The sequence below is a fragment of the Humulus lupulus genome, chromosome 1 (genome assembly GCF_963169125.1).
Source record: "Humulus lupulus chromosome 1, drHumLupu1.1, whole genome shotgun sequence".
Lineage (NCBI taxonomy): Eukaryota > Viridiplantae > Streptophyta > Magnoliopsida > Rosales > Cannabaceae > Humulus > Humulus lupulus.
Window position 1 is genome coordinate 228,308,115 of NC_084793.1, and position 6,304 is coordinate 228,314,418.

At 34.6% G+C, this 6,304-nt stretch overlaps 1 long non-coding RNA gene across 1 annotated transcript; it reads right to left on the reverse strand.

The window, feature by feature from the left end:
• Window positions 1-369: 369 nt before the first annotated feature.
• Window positions 370-5,218, reverse strand: LOC133828738 (uncharacterized). The gene is made up of 6 exons (XR_009891312.1): window positions 4,736-5,218; window positions 3,828-4,047; window positions 2,987-3,212; window positions 1,031-1,276; window positions 515-565; window positions 370-423 (listed from the first exon to the last, which is right to left on the reverse strand). It is a non-coding gene; the product is annotated as an uncharacterized LOC133828738 (long non-coding RNA).
• Between the last annotated feature and the right edge of the window lie 1,086 nt (window positions 5,219-6,304).

Sequence of the window (6,304 nt, forward strand, 5' to 3'; positions counted from 1 at the left end):
TCAACAACCCGAAGGATTGAATTCAAAGCAACTACCTAATTTCTGGTACTGTAAAAGTCAACTGTTGAGCTTGTGTCATCTTCCCAAAAATAAAGCTCTACCTGTACCACAGTTAGCCCATAATTTCATCATTAGATGCTAAGTATTGCAGCAAACTAAAAGAATCTCAGAAAGGGCCCCAAGTCATCTTGAGCTGCTATAACCCAAGGATATAAATAATGCAAGTTTCTCCTTGTTTGGCATTATTATTTGTTGGATACCCCATGATTGAAAACGATTAAGTAAAAATATCAGACCAGTAGACCAGTAAAAATATCAGGTTTTAAACTTCTTTTCCACCTTTAATCTATTCCACACTCTTTTTTGATGGTTGAATGCTAAACAAAATGGCTAGGACAATAACAGCAACAAGTACAACTATGTCTGACACGGAAACAAAATAAATTTCAGAATTGGAAAAGATAGAATTGCACCAAATAATAGAAAATATTCAAACTCGGATGAATGTAGATACCATTACTTATCATGGGGTGGCCAACATTAATCCCACCAATAGCTGACAACACTGCAAAAGAACATTACAATTAAGTATCTCATAAACATTACATTTTTTTAATCGAAAAAGTATCTTCTAATTGAACCAAGAAAGTTTGACTTGTTTGAAAGGGTAGGAAGGAGATCATCAACAAGTATAGTCAAGTGAAACGCTTTGAAAGGTGGCCTATGGCATAGTGTATGTATATGGGGCAGAATGGGCATGGCTATACAAATTGTCACTCTTGTGGTCCTTGAAAAGCTGTATGGTATATATGGCAGATTTAATAGCAAAGGAGCTTTCAGGGAAAAAGTAAAAGGCAGCAAGCTGACAGATGGTACTATGATTGGACAACAATTTTATATCAATTTCTTTTTATAAATTTTGGTCAAGAGACAAAAATATTAGAAGGAATTAAGTGAAGGTATCCTTAAACAGTTATTAAAATGGGTTTCTGCTCTCTCCTGAAGAGAATCAGAACAAAGAAATATAGACCTGAAATGGCTGGAGTCAAAATTCCATCCCCAATTACCATACAAGAGCCAATAAGGACAAGAATAAGCATTGTGTTCTTCATAAATGCATATCCCTCCAACCACCTCTTGGTTCTTGCGGCAAATGAGTGTTCACTAAATGTAGAACGACTATATGTTGTAAGTTCCAAATCACTTCGGTCTTGATTAGGAATAGTTCTCAATTTTGCATGTCGGCAGAGTAATGAATAGATAGCAAAAGTTCCGCCTGCATAACGAGTAAGTTGCTATGTAATTGATTATCAAACAAGCAGATGATATCAAAGGGGCATAATATTCGGGAAAAAAAACAAACAGAGAGCATACCTGTCTTACAAGGAATATCTATGTTTATAGAATTGTTAATAATTTGATAAAGTAAATCTAAACTTTTGTAGAAGCCAAAGACTGACACATTGAAAAATTGCAGAAGAAACTAATCCAAGATCTAATTATCTTGCCTTGGTAGCAATATTACATATAGAACAGAAATAATTATTTCTAATGAACAAACTTACAAGAAAACCTTGTTCTTAATTTATCCAAACAAGTTCATCAAATTAGACCTCTTAAAAAATTCTCTTATTCCTTTCCAACCAAATTTCCCATAAATAACAAAAACAGACCAATTCCATGAAACCAGAAATTTGTATATCCACGAAACACAAATTCATACAACATCCCTTTCATATTTTTATTTTTTCAAGAAAACTCTCTCATTAATCAATTTCCATAAGCAGAGATGACCTGTTCATAAAGCCCCTTTCCACAATAAAAATAATTTTAAAAAATTCAAATTTCAGAAATACATGAGAAAATCTACAGTAATACAACCTACCACCTTTTTACAGATTAAAAATAATTAAAAAAATTCAAATGGCTTCAAAAGTACAAGAGAAAATATACAGTAATACTATCCAGACCATTGCATATTAAATGACATAAACACTCAATAGTAATGCATTCTAACTGGAAATTTAATCAACCATAATTTAAACGACAGAAACAGGGAATTTAATTTTGTTGCTGAATATTTTGGCAAGTTTTTACATTGGGGAATCCTTTCTAGATAAAAAATTGTTGGACATGTGAAAATTCTGGGCTTTTTATCCTTGTAAATCTTAGTCTGACATTAATATTCTTTGGCAATCTCCTTATTTTTATTAGCATTTTAATACCATCCATTCCAATCAGAGTTGACGCTTTTGTTCGGCTAGTTTATTATAAGACTAGTACTTGTGAACTAGTTTGCATTTAACCCTCTCACCTTTGTGGTGTGTTTTGTATAAACATAACTGAAACATTGGATCATCTGTTCAGCATTGCAGCAAAGCTAGATCATTATGATGTGAATTGTTGAATGAAGTTGATTATGTTGGGTATTACCTAAAATATGTGAGACAGTATAGATGGAGAACCTATATGTTTTTGGTAAAAGCGAGATCGTGGCTGTAATGTGGAACAATGTGATGATGCATCTTTTGAGGTCATCAAAGATATGATATCATTGTAGAAAAGGATTAGGTTATCAACTTACCATTGAGCTTCAGTAAATGAAATTCAAGGATTTTCTCCTTTCTCTAATTACTCTTACTTGGACTAATATTTTTTTTAGTGGTGTTAGCTTTGTTTGGTTTCTTTAAATAGAGTTTAAGTTTTTTCGATTTCTTGTATTTAAAGATACTACATCACATTCTTGTAACTATAAATACATAATTTTTTGAAATTTAATGAAAGTTTTGTTTCTTATAAAATACCATAAAATACATAAACAACATCTAGATTATCATATTTCTTCTCTGAAACATAAATACTTAAATCCCTGTTTCTTTGTATCTTCATTTTTCAATTTATTTTAACAAGAAATATATAAAATTTATATGCAAGCATTAGAAGATTAACTTCGGCAAATCAACTTTCCAGGTTGAGAACACTTTACCTTGACCATTATCATTTGCTCTACAAACAATTAGCACCTACTTGAGAAGCGGAATAAGAGTAAGCGAGTATATTATCAAAGATAAAGCTCCAATCAAATCTTCTGGGTCTTTAATTCCATCAGGGAAAGTGTTGTAGAAAACATACAACGGAGATGTGCCTAAATCTCCATATACCACTCCAAGGCTCTGGAATGCAAGTTGCAGAAGCATTACTGCTGAAAGCTTCTGGACAAGACAGAACAAAACCAAATCAACAAAGGAACTAAATACGTAGCATCACATGCTAAATTTCTATAAATTTTTGTTTACTCTCATGGCTAGTAGCTGGCCATTTTTAATGCATCGCACAAGCAAATTAAAGTAGAACATACAAATCAACAATAAAATTTTGAGAGAAGCGTATTTCTACATTCTTTCTATGAAGTAAGATGTGCACAAATAACGTCTAGCTCAGAAGTGAAAAATACAGAAGTATCAGTGCTAATATTTTCTAAACAAAACAAAAGCAATTCAGTAAAGGAACCATGCAACTATCATAATATGCTCAATTTCATCAAATTCATTAATCTCATTGCCCGCCATTTTCAGAATACATCCCACAGGAAATTAAAATAGGGCCTAGAGAATTGTAATCTATCCTGAGCACAAGCATACAACTATATTGCAGCAATCCCTTCTATATCGGTAATATCCATTTTGACGATTTCCCATATTGTGAGAAAAATCCAAAGCTTTTGAAGTAAACATTTTGCCAGGTATCATGAGTTTGATTTTGATAGGTATTTCAAAAGGATGAAAGACTAAGAGAAAGAGATCTCCAAGAACAAGAAACAAGTATACCTTTTCTGTGTACATGTTTTTAAGCTTTCTAGCCTCTTCGTCCATGGGTTGATCAAGCTTCTGATCTATAGTCCACACAGTACCATTTCTATCAGGACCTTGATCAGTCGTCATATTTGTAGCCATTTTCAACTTGATCATTCAAACTATTCCTTAGAGTTCAACCAATTCACCTCTAAGTTTTTTTCTTCATCAATACTTCGGTTGTGCCATCAGCTTTCTACATATATTGAAAGCCATAAAACTCAACAAGTTCAAATCAATAGGGTTAAAGGAACAGCTTTGAGCTAAATGTTAACCTATAAAAAAATTATATGGAGATTTTCCTTGTTCAACATACAGACCAAGGTAAATTACAGCATAAAAGGATTGATAATGTAAATATTGGACAAAAATAATCAACCATACCTTTAGAAATTGTAAATACTCGTGATGGTCAATAAATGATAAAGACATGGAATTTACTAGCATTCAATAAGCTTGAATAAAGGTAACACCATAAATTGGCTGATCAAGCAAATAAAGAATAAATCTAAAGGAATTAAGGAATGGAAAGCATCAAGATGCCAAATATGAAAATTTCTCAGCTCCAAAATTAAAATGAAATTACTTTCACCTATAAAAAAATTCCTCACATTTTTTGAAAAGCTAAACCAAATCTTGGAACCTTTTAAGAACCCCCAAGACCTCTTGGTCCAATTTCAAAAAAACTCAACCAAAAAAAAAACTGAAGAGCTTTGCAGTGACGCTGTAAAGAAAGGAAAGAAAAAAAATGTAACCTGAACAGTGAAATTCCCAAATGGGTTTCACCTAAAGCTATACATAACACATCAGAGCACAAAAGATCAAGAAAACACAATAAAGAAGATGGAAAAAAAAATGAAAGCCCAGTAAAGAAATTGACATACCCATGAAGAAAAAAGGCGAGGAAGTGAAAACCCAGATCCTGAAAGAATGGTTCTTCGGGTTTTTCATAATTTTAGACGACATAGAAGAATAAATAGTGAAGTTTGAATAAAAGGGTTGTTGAGCGATGCTCTGCTTGGTTGTGTAGACGAAAAAAAAAAGAGAAAGAAAGAGAAGCTGAGAAGCATGAAAGAGAAGCTGAGAAGCAAAGAAAGAGACTAGGAAACCAGAAAGAAAGAGAAGCAAAGAGACGAAAGAAAGAAAGAAAGAGAGGCAAAGAAACGAAACCAGAAATTAGGGATTCAATGGAGGCTTAGGGGTTCGGAGGCTGAGACTAGTTTACTGTGTGCTTCCGTGTCTCTTATTTTCATTTGGCGCCTAGTTATATATTTCATATGGCGCCAAATGAAATTTCACATATTCGGTCGTGTGTTTTTTTAATTGCTTATTAATAGCACTTTTAAATAAGTGTTATTTTTTAATGTAATATATACTAAAAATTGTTGTAGTGAAGAGAGAGCTGAAGCTAAGTTAAAGTCGGTTTATGTTTTCTTCTAAAAGCTTCCTAAGGTCTATCTCACATATTAAATCAATCCCGAGGCTCGGGGTGCCGGAACCGTCCCCGAGGCCAAAATGGTAAAATCCCCCAATATTCCCGCCTAGACATTCTAACCTCAAATATATCTCCATATATTTATTTTCATGTCCCGATAACCCAAATCACTATCTGCTATCCAAAAGTACCCCCGACTTGTCCAAAGTCATATCTTAAGCCCCGTTGTGACTTTTCCCGCTATCTGGCCCTAGAATCGTCTTGAGTCGTGCTCATCGAACCTATCCACATAATAATGTGGTTCTCACATATATCACATATCATATTACCACATAATATAATCAATTATCATATAGGCATTATTAGACATATAATTACTCATTAAATCACAATTATTCCATTAATGCCCTCCTGGCACACTAATCAAGGCTCTTAAGCCTTATTAGCGAATTTTGGTCGTTACAACTATCCCCTCCTAATGAGAATTTCATCCTCGAAATTTACCTGAATAACTCGGGGTATTGATCCCGCATCGCCGTCTCTAACTCCCAGGTCGCTTCTTCGACCTTGCTATTTCTCCATAATACTTTGACCAACGGAATCGTCTTATTCCGCAGAACCTTCTCCTTCCAGTCCAAAATCTGAACTGGTCTCTCCTCATAGGACAAGTCTGTCTGCAGCTCCAAGTCCTCATGCCTCAACACATGTGTCGTATCAGAAACATACTTCCGCAACATAGAGACATGGAACACATTATGAACTCCTGATAAGGACGGTGGCAAGGCCAGCCTATAAGCCACCTACCCAACCCTCTCTAGAATCTCAAAGGGTCCAAGGAACCGAGGGCTCAGCTTGCCCTTCACTCCAAACCTTCTCACACCCCTCAACGGTGAAACTCGTAGAAAAACGTGGTCCCCAACCTGGAACTCCACGTTCCTACGCTTAGGATCAGCGTAGCTTTTCTGTCTGCTCTGCGAGGCAAGCATCCTAGCTCGAATCTTTTCAATGGCCTCATTGG